The following is a 17,402-nucleotide window of genomic DNA, read 5'->3' as shown; positions in this document are numbered from 1 at the left end:
GCAAATGCATTCTCATGGAGTTATACTAGATAAAGAACACTCCCCCCTCCCCCTTTATCAATATATAAAGATATGACTAAAATTTGAAAAAGCAGGTTTTTAAAACTGGTCTGACAGAAACTAAATAGGGCTTCTATGTTTGTTCTCCTATGCAGCCCCGTGGTCACAGGGATGGTGGGTGCTGGGCCAACCATGGACAAACAACTTCCCCTTCCTCTCCCACAAATGTTCTTCTTCCACCACCTCTGCACTGATCTGCCCACAGAGGTAAAGATGTCACTTTGTCAGGTCTGTACCTGAGGAAATATCACCAGCATCATCCACAAAATTTGGGTCTGAGCAGCTCTGAACTGCAGTTCACCAGAAACAGGCTTTACACTGCACCCATAGGGGCCCAGCTGTTCCATCACACACTCTATGCTAATGTCAACTCACTTTTGAAGACAGAAAAGGAGTATCTGGCTTCCCTCCCAGCTGTAAAGTCCCAAAAATGAGTGGACAGCCACATAGAAAGAAAACAAACAAAATTGTACCTGAAATAACAAGAAATTTCCCTTGGTACAATTAACAATTTTATGTGAAGGTAGACATTTTATAAAATCAGAAAGTTCACAACAATTTTTACTTGAGACAAGAGGTTATCATTTTAAAACTTTTTTTCACAGAATCACAGAATTGGCAAGGTTGGAAGGCATCACAGTGGGTAAACTTGTCCAACCTCCCCTGCTCAAGCAGGATCATCTCAGAGCACATGGCACAGGATTGTGTCCAGATGGTTCCTGAATACCTCCAGTGAGGGAGACTCCACAACCTCTTTGGACAGTCTGTTCCAGTGCTCGGTCACCCACACAGTAAAGAAGTTCTTCCTCAAATTCAGGTGGAACTTCCTGTGCATCAGTTTCTGCCCATCACCTTGTGCCCTATCGCTCAGCACCACTGAGCAGAGCCTGGCTCCATCCTCTGACACCTCCCTTCAGATACGGACAGACATTGATGAGGTTCCTTCTCAGTCATGCCTCCTCAAGGCTGAACAGGCCCAACTCCCTCAGCCTTTCCTCATAAGAGAGATGCTTCAATCCCTGAACCATCTCTGTAGCCCTTCACTGGACCTGGTCCAGGAGCTCCATGCCTCTCTTTTACTGAGGATCCCAGAGCTGGACACAGCACTCCAGGTGAGGCCTCACCAGGGCTGAGTAGAGGGGTAGAATCACCTCCATAGTCTTTCATGTATGTTTGTCCTGCTGCTCACAAACAATAACCCACGACTCAAAAATAAAAAATGGTTATAATCCTCTCCTAAAATTCTAGATAAAACTCAATGCTGGCTTTCAGTAACTGCTAATAAAGCCCTCTGCAGCCCTTCCTCATGGCCAAAAAGTAGAAACTTCTAAACTTCAAGAAAGATAACAGTATTTTTAAAACTTCTGGCACAGTTGAACTAGGAAGTATTAGAAATTCCTTTATTTAATATGAGTTGTGCTTTCAATTAAAAGCAAATTGCATTCAGGCCAGTAATCAGACTTTAAAATGTTGGGGATTCATCTATGCATTAGTGAAAAAAAATTACTTTTAAATGACTAAAATAACCTTCATTTCCAAAGAGAGCTGTACCATTTGCTCAGTTACCAGATCTGTGACGAATGACCTGTCACTGAAATGTGTAATATATGATCTGCCTCACTGAGCATTTCCCTTTCGTTTGAGAGGGTGCCTAAATAAATGTTGTATTCTACTAAGTGCAGGGCCTGCACAGTGTCAAAGTCATGGCTGCAGTGGGCTCCTGCTGGAGACACTCCAAACCCATGGCTCCTCTTCCTCCACCAGTGTTCAGAGTACTTGCTCTATTAATCATGACAACCTTTCACAAACTGGAATTAACCAAGCACCCGATGCAAAAGCACTGCTGGATGATCATAGCTGAAGGAGGAATCTCCCCAGTTCCAACAACAGGTTTGCCACCATTAGTATTGCTCCCATTGTTGTCACCTTTGGTGGGAAAGCTTTAAATACCATCACATGAGTAACTTTTTACCATCTCATTAACACAACTGTTTCCATTTGAGCAAGTGCAGGAAACAAAGAGAACAAATATGAGAAAAGTTATCCAGTAGCTGGTATGCCTCTGTATTTTCAAGTAAATCACTGTGGACCAGCAGCTAACACTGAAGGTCAGCTGTTCTGTAGCTTGAGACACCAATTGTCTCCAAAAGGGATGGCCACAGGAAACACAGAGATCGACTTCTCATTCACAGTCCTGTACAACAGCAGAAGGGAATGGTGGATGACAAATGATTACTTTCCCATGGATCTGCTAGGAAAAGGGGGTTTCTCCTTTGTGCACTGCTCAACTGAGCAGGCTTCAATCAGGCTTCAAAAGAGCGTGCTTCATGAAATACAGCACCAGAACTGAACCAGAACTCAGATCTTCTGGTTACATCTAGTCAAAACACATTATTCAATCAGAGCAACTAATAATGCTGAGGGCTAAATTCAAGCAGGGACCAAGAGAGAGCCCATAAACTAATGAATACACATGCCAGTCTGTACTTATGTTAGCAAATTTGCATGTGCAAATGGACAGCACTGTGCATTTACCAATTATGTCCACACATGTCTCTTTTGCTCCTTTTGAAAAGATACCTATATTTCCCATGATAAATCCTGGCTAAAGTCCTAGGCCAGTTCAAACTGCCTTAGCCAGAAACTGCAGGCATAAAATACTTTCCAGGTGGTACTCAGTTCCTTGCAGAATCAAGCCCCAAAACAGGGAGTTCTTGTTGGAGTTTCTACAGTGAAGCTACTGATGGTTATGATCATCAAATAAGCACTCAGCCCAAAGGCTTGCTCACAGGCTTAAAGGAAAAGCACTGTAACTGCAAACTTGCACAGAATAACAGCTTATTTAGCTTTTAGTAAATGAAGTGTTCATCTAATAGGTTTTTTTTCTTCCTCTGATGGGTAAATGCTTCCCCTATTACTAACGTGTGAAACGATCTAGAGTATTAGTGTTTGCATTATGCAGCTACAAGCACAGACCTTGGAAAAATGATGGCTTCTGGCAAAATTTACTGGAGAAAAAAATTTCCAGATAGAGATTTGACTTAAGGCATTACTGTTCAATGAGGAGTGGTTTGGGCAAGATCTTATTTCCACTTTTGCCTTGCAAGAAAATAGTCAATGACTAGTAAATGAGTTGGAAATTATTACTATAATTACCATGTCTTCAAAGCAGCCGTTGGAAATTGTGCATGCGGCAACAAACTAATGAAGCTCCAGTTGCACAAAAACAAAAGGTCACAACGACATGGGAGAAGCCACAGTAGAAGCTGTTTTAAGAACTTTTCCCATATTGAAGGCAGACTCTGAAGAAGACAGTGACAACGCCATCCTGCCCTGCATAGTTTCATTGTCTCGACAGTGAGTCTCCCAGTAACGAATGCCTGGTGCTGTCAACGCACACCGAGGCATTTGGAAGTCCTTGCAGAAAAAAAGAGACAGGAGGCATGGTGGGGGGGATTTCAGGATGAATCTGGAAAAGTGCAGCCAAAGTGTATTGGTGACATGAAGAGAGATTTGTTTGGTCAAATCTTGTTTATTGTGTAAATAATCACGCACCGAAAAATTCAGCATACATCCTTCTCAAATGATTCAAGGTCAGTGCTGTGCTTTAGCTGTTCTCTCAAAAGTAAGATATTCCTGTGGGTCTCTCAAGAGTACCACAGTCACATTTTTCCTCACCTTCAAATTTTCTCTGCTTTTGTAGAATAAGAGAAAAGCATCTTTATACAGGTTCTCCCTGTTTACTTTTTAATAAAATCTGCATCAAATCAATATTAAAACTTTTAAGTGCATTCTTTTCAAATAAACAGCTAAAAAGAAATAATTGTTGGAAAAACAGCACAGGCATATTGTGTACAGGTTTTACACAAGCGCCCACGCACATATTTCTGCCATGACACCCACTTTTCCACATCATTCCTAATTTGCAATGTTCTTGTTGCTGGGCCTGATCCAAATCCCCCTGCAATGAACGTACGTTTTTCAGCTGGTTTCAGATTGCCTGGGATTCAGTCAAGGCATTTGGGCTATAAAGAGCATATCAGGAATGCTGGCTCAGAAGAGGGAGGAGGATGTGAGTGGTACTTTCACAATGCTGATGAGCAGCCAAGAGTACAAACAATAACTAAAATTTCAAGTTGTACTGATGAGAAAGCAGGAACTGTCTTTCTGACTGTTCTATGACAAAATGATAACCCAAATTAGCCCTTAAAGCCTTCTTAGACCTGCCTGAGAATAGAAGTCTCTGCCTATTAAAGATCCTGTTCATAATTTTTTTAGATTTCATTATTTTAGATTTTCTTTTGGTTTGTTTTTTTTAATCATCCCAAAATCTATTCTATCATTCCTGACAGTGATTGCTCAGGCTGTGGGATGAATCCCTTTGGCAACACTGAAATTCTTAAATGAAGCTTCCTGGATACTAAGTAGTAACTTATTCAAAACGTTCATTCAATGGGTGCTACTCATTGACTTCTGCTCTTTATGCCTTAGCATGAATATCTAATTAATACCCTTTCTTAAATCACCATCATTAGCAGTTAATGACAATGGATTAACAGAATTTATCACCCTCCCCATCTTCTGCTTTGAGTATGGAAAAACAAACAAAAAAATTACATCACCTCCAGCTTTTTCAACAAATACTGAGGATGCAAAGGAAGTCTGTGTATGATGATTTTATTTTACCTCTTAATCTCTAGTATTTGTCATAGTGAAAAACACCAGGTGTGATTTTGCATCTTTCTCTTACACCTTTACTTATTTATTCCAGTGACCTGAGTATATTCATGGAGCTAGTCATTATCACCTACTCTGTCCATGAAAAAGATCCACTTGCTTGAGGCTCAAATGATACAGCATGTACAGCCAGCTTCCCTGTAACAGATAGCATGCCATTTGTTAACTGCATTTCGAGTCTGCAGTGGTGTGGACTATAATCTTCTTTAAAATATCTCTGGGGTTGCTTTTACAGGCTTGGAAAGATATGGGAAAAATATTTCTTCCTTTGGAAGTAACACTGCATGTGTCTTTCTTTATGGCAGGGCATGGGGCAAGAGAAGGTATACATAAAGCAGTGGATGTTTACAAAATTAACATCACCTCTTAACCCTTTGTGATGTCTGGGACTAAAAACTTCCTAGTTTTATGAAAAGCACTTCATATTCAAAATGAAGAAACTGTTCACACAAAAAAAAATTTTCAAACTTCAGCAGACAAAACTATACCATCTCTATAATGTCAGAATTTTTCATTTGCAAATAAGAATATTTATAAAAGTGAAACGTGATCAGGATGCAAGTGGCTAACTTTCATTAAATTTTGTAAATAGGACAGCAGGAACTCTTTCTGAACATCTCACCTCCCCTACTCCAAAACCAAGCAAAACCAAAAGAAAAATCAAAACCTAGCACATCATTTCTAAGTTATTTAGTAATTTCACCACATATTTCATTTCAGAAAAGATTTAGAGAATATAATTAAATTACTTAGTAAATTTTAGGAAGTAATCAGGAGAAAAACTCACAGGACTGTGTCAAAAACTACTGGCTGTTTATTTAGGACAACACAGCTCTCACAGCAGAGTAACAGAATGATCCATAACTGAATGTTGACACTGTATGTTTTCCAGGAAGGTTTCTTCCCCTCCAGTGAATCCAAAGACACCCACGAAGGCAAATCTCATAAAAATATCCAATAATTCCTAACATATTCCTTTCCCCTCTTGCTATTTTATAAAGCAAAATGGACCAGGTCTGACATGTAGATCCCTGATCCCTCCTAGTCCCAGCAGACACTACAAGTAATAACTAAATGGAGACAGCATGAGTCTTCCTATGTCCCAGTCTGCTGCCGTGCAGCAACAACCCTGGCCCTGAAAAGCTTTAGTGGGAGAGCCAGTCCCCCCCCTAATTTCCTCAGCTGGACTGCTAAGGGTCTTCTAGCCTCAAACAAGTCAAAAGAGAAGACTTTCATGAGTGCAATATTACTATTATAAAAGCAATTCAAGCATGCTCATATTCTTCTCATGAGCCATTAATCTGCTTCTCTTCCACTCAGCTTCGCTGAAAGATACAGGCTGTATTTTACATCACATTTTTCATAGAATGTCAGAATTAAAAGTTGTCTGAAGGACACACTATGAATTTAAACCCTGTTTTTCTCATCTTGGCTCAGTTGAGAAGCATTCACACAGTTAAAACTCCATTAACTACATTACTGTTAAAGAAGGAGGATTTTGGTTCATGTTAAACATATGCCCTTTCAGTTTTCCTTTAGTCCACCAGAGAAGTTGAGCACTGCCAGAATCTTACAGCCTTATTGGGCAATATTTTAATTTGGACTGTTATCTTCCACTGAGAAAATATTCCACATTTTATGACACTGTCCATTAGAAGCTCTCTAGAGCACTACTGTGGTATTCAAGAGACATGAAACATTTTGATAAATAACAGTCACTGTTGTTGAGTAACTATGTAGGAAAAACATTAAAGTTTATCTAGCATTTAAAGAACAAAAAAATCAGGGCTGATAGTTGTACCTCAATAGGATATCCATCTTTAAGAATTCCTTATGAGCACAAGCTACAAGCATAGATGCCAATGCTGACTCTCAGATTACCTTATTTTTAACAGGAAATTTAAGGAAATCATTAACAAGTGATGATGTTGTAACAGATGATCGCTTTGGTTGAGAATGCCAGAGATTTTACAGCCTGTTTAAAATCTAGGTGGGAAATGTGTCAAAATGATTTTGCTCAATCCAGTCACAAGATAAGCTGCAGAGGGCTGACTTATGTCTTGTATCTAGTAGTACAGAGTACAGGGGAGAGCAATAGGAACAGGATTCCTCATCTCCTGTAGCCTGCAGGCTACAGTTGTGGCTGCAATGGTTCTCTGTTGTTCCACACTATAGGAAAGCTTTCATTTCCATGTTCCAGCTTCAGCAAACAAATCATGCTTCTGTACATAAGATGTTTTAACTTATACCACAGCGTCAAGTCTCCAGGTACATTAGAATGAGATTTGTCAGCTGAGGATTGATTAATGAATATCTTCTAATTACAACTTTCTGGAAAACATGAACAAAACCAAACCAAAACACTAGGAAACCCTGTAGGATATTCTTTCCTAAAAATCCTCTAATTCTACATAAGCATTATTTTCTTTTAATGAAGCTGAGAAAAAATAAACAAATAAAAGGAAAACAAACTGGCATGAAAAGGGGAAAAATGTGTATCTACTGTTTCAGCATACTTTATTTATAAAGTGTTTATAGCTCAGGTCAGCTCAGAGGTGCACACAGAGATCAGTGTGAAATATGCACAGGCATCTATTTTTAAAGCTGTTGGGGAACAAAGAAATATCTGGCATGTTTCCATCTGGAATTGTTTTTAGAAATGCCATCTAGAGGGGCAATGCAGAAACCTGCTGTCAAAGAATAAACAGCATCTTTATGTAAGGCAATTAATTCTTCAAATGTAATCCAATCTGTGAATGGCTGGTAAACAAATGGGGTGACTGCCAGTATAAATATTTATTCGGGAACAGAGGCAGCTTCAAAACAAGCAAAAGTTTGTCCCAAGTAATTGGTGCACACACGCTGCAGAGAAGGAGCATGAATGGCTCTAAGCAAATGCTCCTTGGAGTTCTACATGTGAATTCCAAATATACAGAAACATTTTAAAGACTTTAGTGTTAACAGTTCAGTGAATAGATCATGACTTTTTGTAACTCCTCCAGTGACAGCTGGCATAAGTTGTTATTGAAGCAAATAAAGCCCAGAAAGCTATTTGATCTCCATTACTTATACTAGAGGACCCACTAAATGACAAGAGTCTAGTACTGCATCTGAGATCAGGTAAATGTTAGTTACCAGCTAGCAGTACAGCCATTTCAGATTTTACAAATCTTAACTTTTCAAAAAATTTAAATTTAAAAGGGGAAGATCTAAAGAAATAATTAAATATTCTTTGTTTATGGGACAACTTTAAAATGAGTTAATGTTTTATTAGAAAAATATTGCCATAATTTTGAAATTGTAATTCCAATCAGGAGAACATAAGAGTGGTTCTTCCTCTGTTTATTCAAGCACAATTAAAATGCTTTGATTACAGGTAATAAATTAAATTGTAGGATATAATATACAAAAAATGGTAAAATGTAGCCTTTGGAAAGGAAATAGGCTGGACTATGAATGTGGATTGATTTTTAATTTTTTTTTTTTTTTTTTTTTTTTGTCCATATGGCCTGTTCTGGACCAACTGACAAGCAAAAATAAGATGCACTCTAACTATGGAATAGCAGGGAACTCTCACCATGAGTGTTACTGAAACTACCTTTTACCTGAAGCATTAGAAATCATGTGGATTTAAAGTTAAAATGTTCAGCTGGCCAATATTTAGTCCCTGTGGTCCTAGCACACTGACTGACAGCAGAGGTATCCATTGTACCATTGGATAGTCACATTTAGTAAGAAGTTATGCCAAGATACAAAGGCATATCTTTAAAAAGCTTGATACTGGGAGGGGCTGAGTCTACTGAGAGTGCGGAACATGCTAAGGCTGAGGTCAAAACCTGTAATTTTTTCCACAGATTCTGAAACAACTACTGAATCTATGGAACACATAAAACTTGCTGAGAAACAAGTCTGCTCTACAAAATCTGAATGCAGTATCAGAATAAATTAGAATTAAACAGAGATAAAGTTAACTACTTCAAAATACAAGGATGAATATGAAGGACATAACCTTCAAGCACTTCAGTCTCTGGCTATGTGACATATTTTTTCAATCTGTCTGTTCACAATATTTTATTTCTTATGTAAATGAGATCCAGCTATTATCTGGATTTTACCTACTCTCACAGTTCTTGTCTCACTTGGAAGCTTTCTGTCTCAGTATACTTGAAAGAGAAGATAATTATCACAGAAGATAACAAAAATTAATGCCCTTTCAAAAGGAATAGAAATTTTCAAACAGGTTTTTCTGTGATGAGAGACTCTGAAGCAAGGGGCACATCTCTCTGAAATGTCTGGTGCTATCTGCTCTGCCTGATAATTCAGTTATTGGTTGCTGACATAATATACAACCTTGGCTTTCCTACTTTAGTATTCTGAACCCTCAAAAAGAGCTGCAAAAGAAAACCGGGTAATTAAATGTATGACATTCACAGATATCAGGTTCAGTCCCTGTAGGTTTGTTTTCTACAAGAATCAAAAACAAAGAGAGGCTTAATTTTCTTTTTTTCCTTATTGTTTAAATACCTGAAATTTTACAACAACATGTCCCTAGAAAATTAATGCCCAAGTAGCAAAATTTTGGCATTCTCTATAGCAAACATCTCAAATAGTTCTTTGCAGTTTTCCAAAACAGGGACAAAAATAAAAAGACAAAAAACCTTTTTCAGGATGACAGAAGATATTCTGCTGTGGACTGAATCTGAGTGTTGGTTGTCACTGAACCTGACCTTCAAACATATGTGCAGCACAAATCTGCACCTTGACTTGTTCCAGCCTGTTCCATTCCATGTACTGACTCTCCCAAGTGACTGACAGGAAAAACTAATAGGTGTCCTTGGCAAATACTTGGTGGTGTTTAAACATCTAAGGGAAAACTCTGAGCTTAAAAAAAAGGTTAAGCCTCTTTAGCTAACAGACTCTCTGAACTGAGGAGGTATTTCCATCCAATGAAACTATTGTGATTTTTTAATAGGTGTGAGATACAACTGTAAATTTCAAAAGGAATAAGCACTTTCAGACCTCAGAAATTGTGAGCCATTGTGGTGGTTATTTTCAAATATGAATTAAATATAAGTCCATGAAATTACTTGTCATGAAGAACAAAGGATTGATATATATTTTTGAAAGAAAAATCTATCTACTGTCAAATTTTAAATAGAACAAAAACACAGAGAGAGGAATATTAGCAGTAGCAAATTCCTTCTCACAAACAAAGTTACTTCATAGCATTTGATGAGGATTAACAAGCAATGATCTCCCAAACTTAGCAGGAAAACTCTACTGTAAGTTTTTCCTCAAGAAAATACTGTTCAAAAGCGAGAGTTTAATGACATTAGGTTAACTAATTTTACTAACAAAAATGTTTTGAAAGTCAGAGGTTTAAAACATTAGGCAAAAATATTAAAGCTTATAATAGATGCACTAAAGGAACGAAAGATTTGTTCTTATAAGAGTTTTTTCTTTCAAGGTAAAGTATATTTCCTTTTTTAATCAATCTGCTGTTCAGAAAGACACATCCCTATAATTTTTAAAAAGTTTTCTTGGGAAGTGGGAAAACACTGTCAATTATAGAACACTTTATCCTGAATAGGAATACAGAAAATATTGTTCATGTGTGCTTTGCCTTTATCAGCTGCAGATCTCCACAGGGGAGAGCTAGGGAGAAGGAAGGTAATATTGAAAAAAACAGTGAGGGTTAATTAACATACTGCATCATGCACAGTGTTGATTCCTGTCTTGTATTTAAATTACATTATTATTTTGTTCACTGAAATGAGAGCTTTAGAAATTAGGCATGTAACACTGAGATAAATGTCTTTGCCTAGTCCTGGTGTACCTATGTTATAGCAGGTAAGGATAAGGATTCCTCCTAGCTCTAGACTATGTTAATCTAATACTATTAAATTACTATACAAAAAGTCTAATAGAGAAAGTTCTAGAAAAAAACCAAATATTAAATCCTGACCAAGGTTCTGAAGAGGGATGGAAAAGGGAAGTTTTGGAGTTTTCCTCTAGCACAGCACAAAAATATATTATTCAAAAATTCCCCCCCCTACTGTTTTAATCAAATCCTTCTGTAATGTTCCAGGGAAAAACACCTGGGCAGAGAGGCTCACTATTTCACCTGCACCTAAAAAAACCTCTGTGATGTCAATGACTTTGCTTCTATTAAACTAATATCTCTACAACTCACCCCCTGCCTGACACAGCTCCTTCTGAGCTGGTACCTGAAGGCTGTGCTGTTGCCTTTAAAGAGGAAACCAGAATCTCCACATTATGTAGAGCACATGCCACTACAAAGAGGTTGCAATTTATTGTTATCTCTGAGAACAGCCACATAAATTTCACTAGTGCTAAATGACAGCAGTGCTACCACTCAGCTGTATTGCCTGGCAAGCTACAAATGTGACATTTTTCAGTCTGTTTAATGACTGGCCTCTTAAATAATGAGGAGTAATGGTTTGATGACAACCATAGTGCAAGTTCAAACAGTGAATAGAAACTTGCATGACCCACAAGAGAGGAAGGATCAGACTCACACCTGGTCTCAATATGTTCAAGTAGTAGAGATTTGCACTCACTCACACTGGGTCTAGAGGCTAAATTTGCAAATATCTCCCCAGTGGAAGAAAACTGTGTTTCTTATCTACCTCTCATAGTATGCTCTGCCTTTAAAATTGTCCCTAAAATGTAAAGAGATAGTAAAGCACCATAGCTACTCTTCTACTCTTCACAGTTCTAAAACAGAAGTCGCACTTCTCCCTAAAACAGAAAGTATGGAAATAGAACTGGAATTGGAATAAAGGCATAAACAGGTTTTCCTTGTATTTTATAAATTAATATGTCAAGAACAAATAGAATGGAATGAACAGTAAATAAGAGACTCAAAACCCTCCAAGTGTTGTTAAATATACTTGGAGGAAGATTTCTATGAGAAATTCTGCCCTTCATTCCACAGAAATAACAGAAAAATGATCTCTCTATACTTCCTCTTTATACTTTCACAAGTCACTTGTCAATTTTCTAAAACGATGTTTGTCTAACAGCATCACTGGTACTTAGTCCACATCCTAAGAGAGTCATATTCTCTTCTTGAATGTTCCCCCATTCTGTCCCCAGAATCTTTAAGACATAAACTTTTCTTTAATTAGATTTTGTGTTCCACAAAGACACGTTTATACATTGAGATAACCCTATGTCTATATGTTCAATAAGTAAGTGGCAGTGGTTATTCAATGGCCTGACCCAAGTGATGGGGTCAGAATTCAGATCAAGAGCTTTGGGTGCATCCATAGGGTAACTCACAGCCACTCTTCCACCTCTAGTGCATTTCCTTAGAGCCCAAGAACCGGAGAAAAATGGTTCTAAAGTTATGTTACAGAAACAATTACAAACAAAACAGAAACTCTTCCTGTATAGGCTCCTGTCTGGAACAGGTAACGTGACATGAAGAGCTAACTTAGGGTTTAACTGGTTATCCAAACTTCATAGTGAGAAGGAACTTTTCTAACAGTTCATTATCATTATATATACAGTGTAATAACAGCTTCTTTGAAATAGACATCCTACAAAGGACTCATTTACTACTATCATCTTGAGAGAACAGCATTTAGGTAAGTCCTTTCTTGATAAGTTCACTAATCAGCACATTTTCCTGAAACATCCAGAGTGTTGGACTTGCTGTAATCTTACTTAGGTGACTAAAACAAAATCTTGTGCCAGTTTCAAGAAACTTCTTAAGCATTTTTACGGAACACTCTTAGAGAAAATGTCATATAAAAATTTATACCCTTACAAAACTATCTTTTGATGATGGAAATTCTCACAAAAAAAAGAAAACGATGTGGAGTTTTTTGGTGGTTTGTTTTTGTTTTAATTTGAGATATGGTAGTTTTCTGTGGTTATAAGAGTTCAAAGTGACAACTCAGTGCAGAAATTCCTTAAATCACTTTTTTATGCTTGATGGTTTTTGTTTAGAGAAGCAAAGGTAAACTGGCTCAGTAAGTTGGTGCATGCAAGTTATAATTGTTTTTCCTGGGCCCTAAATGAGGAGCAGATAGCATAGGATTTAATAAAAAACAGGAAGTAAAACTTCCAGCTATTGATTCACAAGCTGCTTATTTGTAACTTGCTATCCAAGAAAAACAATAAATGCTACTGTATGCCATGATTTCTGAAATATTTGTATTTTCTCAAGAAAACACAAAGTTGTAACTTTTTGATTGAGAAAAACTATGTCACTGTATATTGGCTTTTATTGCAGTAAATAAGAATGGTATATCATTTCTTGTTTAATTGTATATTGTGCACTGCAGAAGCCATAAACACACTCATTTCGTATGGAAAGGGCAGTGTCTTGAACTGTGAACGAAAATAAACAATCTCACGAGAACTTAATTGAAATGAAAGAATGAAGGGCAAATCAGAACTAGAGAGGAGACTAAAATATACTTTAACTCAAGCAAAAACTCAAGAGGGAGTATTCAATAACACGACATGGTAGCATAATCTAGAAAAACTGATAAACTCATAGCAAAAACAAGCCAGATACTGTGACTAACCAGAAAAAAACAGTCTGCACAAAAGTCAAGCAGATTCTTCCCATTTGGTAAAAATCAAAAGGAATATAACTGAATTTCAATAACTGTTTTCAATGTCCTTCTAGAAAAGAGTTTCATTTTTAAGAGCATCAATTAAGAAAAATAATGAGAATGAGTGACATACTCCCAAGATAAAACACCCTTAAATCAGCTTCACCTTCATACCTAACAATCCTGAGAAAGTAAGGTGAGGATCTCTCAGAATCATTTATATTTACTTTTAGGTATTTTGGGATGTTTCCAATGGGCAGTCTTCAGAAATTTTGTAAAAACCGAAACTCTGACTTATTCCAAGTTAACAAGTCTCTCACTCACCCAGGAAGATCTGATTCCTGAAGGTATGGACAAGTTAAAGACTAAATGCAATTAATGGCACTTGCTTCACACCTTTATCACACCTTGGTAAATAAGCCTTCTTTTACTTTTTTGAGGAGGATCAATCTGAGCTAAAGGCTGAAGAAAATACGTCTTACAATTGCAGTTACCATGTCTAACTTTACCACTGCCTGCGGTAAAATTAGACATAGCAACTCTAATCTTCTGATGAGGCCAACAAAAACTAACAGTGAACTAAAAAAGTTTAGTCTTTCTCCCTTGTTTCACCAGCTGATTGGCTGTTCAGTATTTTTTTAAATACTACTCCCTTAACAGAAAACAGTAGCATGTTCTGACTATAGATTTTCAATCTCATTGACCTCAATGAGGTCAGGATTTCCCTCAGGAATTCCACTTAAAAGGACAACACATCTTCCAACCAGAACACCCTCAGTGTTTCCACTGTTTCTGACTCACTAATCTTTGTCTCCCTCAATCACAACTAGCCATGCTTCATTGTATACAGTATCAAAATGGGGGAAGAGGTGGGACACACATGGACAGACACCTCCACTAGAGACAAAGAAAAGTCATTTCCTGAGGAAACCTCATCTTTATTTTCCTTTCATCTGTGCTCCCTAACAAACACTGTAAGAGCACAATCGAACAAAAATCAGAATAACAAATAAAAGCTCCACAGTGACATCTATTCCTCATATGACTGTAGCTATTAACTGCTTAACATGGCTGGATACCATTACACTGCCATGTGAACCATACGTGTTTACTTGTTCTCTGAGTCCCTGGCTTCGGCTGCTTCAATAGTTTATTTAGTATTTTGTTTTCTATATTACGTTGTCTATTCTGCAATTCCCAGCAAAACTACCCTGCACCTAATAAGTATGTTTGTTTTCTTGTGCTGTTGCTTCCATTATGTCTGAAATCATGAATCAACAGAGCCTGCCTGACAAACTTGTTGAGAAAAATGCTACTTTGCAGAGTGACTTGACGGCAAATATCCCTATTGTCCCTAATTTACTGTCAAACCAGGAGGAAAAAAAGCCCAACTCTATTCAAAAGATAATGATTTACACCATCCTAAGTACTATTCTTCGTCTATATATGAAACCATTGTAAATTATAATGTCTGTGCATCCAAAATATCAAATTGACATGACAAATAGCAAGATTTTCCCAATTAAGAGTAAAAAAGTATTACTTTTACTTGATTCCTTCTCTCATCTGGAGGTAATATGAACAATCTTATCTTGGTTTGGTGTTTAGAGCCTGGAAAGTTGTTATTTTCACTTCAAATGACAAATTAATTTCAGAGGTTTCTTCCTAGACATTAGAGGGAGCAAAAAGTCTTGACCGAGCCTTTTATAGTATGGATTAATTTAACATGACAAAGACCTTAGTATTAGGTTTCAGGGTAGAAAATTCAATTCACTATGAGAGGATGCACTCTCTATGCCCTAGATGCATTCTTTCTACCCTACCTTCAGCTTTCTCTCCCAGTCCTAAGCAGCTGTAGTAATTACAATAATTCCTAAATGCTGGACAATTTGCTTAAGGCAACAAAATTTTATCTGGGCCAAGTTTTCTCAAGATTAAGAGCAAGATCTTTAATTGCAACAGAAATAAAATGGACCTTAAAGAAGAAGAAAATATGTATATCAGTTTCATGTGATGGACCTCCTCTGTGGGGTCTCTGTGGCACAGAATTAGGTACCAAAGCTGTAAAAAGAAACATAAAAGGCAGAAACATCCATCAACTTTCCTAATGCCAGTTTATACAGCTGTTTATTTAGTTCCTATGAATTCTTCTCAGTCTCTTCATTTTCCCCACATGTTCTCCAGGAAGTTTAGAAATGCATTTTCCCTACAAGCTGACCATGCACAGCACGCTTGCTGAAGTGGACCCAGTCCCACAACAGCTACCTCACTAACATCTGGGAACTCTGGAAGAAGGCTCAGCTTCCAAAGCTGTTTGTACAGAGGAGAGATTTCCATATAAAAAGGGCCTATAAAAAAGACAGATTTACAATTCCCAGTTTGGAAGAGCACTGGATAGTCTCACGTGTTTCAATGCCAGCACAGTTCATTCAGGTCAGGATTTGCTGCAATATAGAGCCCTACGAGCAGCAATATCTTGTATTTTCACAGGAGAAGCACTCAGAGGTGTTAATTTCTTTCCTGTCCCTTTTTACCCTCCATTTACAACTGTGAACCTTCTTGCTGAATATTCCATACAAACAAGAACAAATGTACAAGTGAAAAAGGATACTTTTCCCTTCAGAGAAATCAGAGTCAATCTTGACCAAAAAGATTCTGTGAAACTGTGAAGTCCCCATAACAAGATCACAGGGGTCTGAGCAAGCCCTGTTCTTACTGTGACTTACACTCGTAGAGTATTTGGCCTCAGGAGTCAGTACAATTTGACTCCAAAATGCCCTGACTGGAGCTAGTTTATATGGGAATAAGTTAAACATTTTGAATCCCTTCATAATAAACAGTATTTGGGACTAATTGTTACTGTTTTCCTGAGGAGCTTTCAGCCACTTTTAACACAAAATGTTAGTACCTGGTATTTTGAGGAGGTTTAGAATGCAACCCCCAACCTACTGAAAGATTTACAGGAAAAATCTTTCTCTTAATGGCACTGTCACTGCCATAGGAACATATCATATCTGTCATTGCAAACCCCTGACACCAGACTTAACCTCCTGCACAAATACACATTGCAACCGCTGTTTTGCCAGACAAGACATAACTATCCAGCTAGCAAGAGAAAAACATTTTGTCTTTTAATTGCTTCCTGTAAAAAACTGTTTAATTAGAGTGTTGTTTTGTAATTTGGTAATGAAAACAAACAAAACTATTTGTAATCCAAAAAACCCCCAAACAGAATAAAATCAAAGCAGGAATGAAGGAAATAGTGTGGGGAGGGGGAAGGTGGGGAAGGTAGAGTTTTAATGTGCTTTTTATTTGTAGAGTTATTCAGTCATTCTGCTCAGCCTGTTCTGGAAAGAGCATGATAAGATACACTCACGATCTTTTTTTTTTTTTTTGGAAGATGCAACACAAATCTCTAAGGCCATAAAATCTCCCAGTACACTTCAAATTTTCCTTCTCTTCTCACTATAGCTACTAACAACACTCAGAGTTGGATCCAAGATCTGAAAGCCAGAGCCACCCTTCAGATGTGCAAAAAAACCCAGTTAAGGTCAATGGTGGAGCTCCATGAGGCAGGAGAATACTGGGGAGCACCCCTGTGAGCTGAGTGCTAGGAGGAGCAGCATGACACAGCCCAACACACTTAAAAAGGTACCTAAAAGGCCCAGTCACAGAGTGAAATGATCTCCAAAGGCCTGCACTGCAGCATGGATGCACCTCATGGATGCAGCCCTGGTCACCAGCTCCAGCCACCCTTTCCAACACAGGCACTCAGCCCTGCTGCAGGGAAGGCTACCACTGACCATCTTAGAAAACCACTTTATTCCTGCCCTCACAATGAAATATTCCAGTAAATGGCCTATTTAACTATTTCCAGACTGACGTGCCTACACAATACTTTATAACTATGGCAATTTCACTGTGAAAACAGAGATCGTATTTCGCTAGCAACACCAGTTGCCAAAGAAGCACATTAATGCCCTTCTCAGGAGTAAAGAGTGCAAAATGAAGACA

The 17,402-nt window shown here is 37.8% G+C and overlaps 1 long non-coding RNA gene across 6 annotated transcripts in view; it reads right to left on the bottom strand.

Annotated features, from left to right (window-relative positions):
* The window catches only part of LOC138107881 (uncharacterized), a 372,717-nt gene that overhangs the window by 216,086 nt on the left and 139,229 nt on the right, over positions 1-17,402 (bottom strand). The gene's annotated exons all lie outside the window — the stretch shown is intronic.

Source organism: Aphelocoma coerulescens, chromosome 3 (assembly GCF_041296385.1).
Source record: "Aphelocoma coerulescens isolate FSJ_1873_10779 chromosome 3, UR_Acoe_1.0, whole genome shotgun sequence".
NCBI classification, from domain to species: domain Eukaryota; kingdom Metazoa; phylum Chordata; class Aves; order Passeriformes; family Corvidae; genus Aphelocoma; species Aphelocoma coerulescens.
Note: the sequence above shows the minus strand (reverse complement) of the source record. Positions and strands in the feature narration are given on the sequence as shown.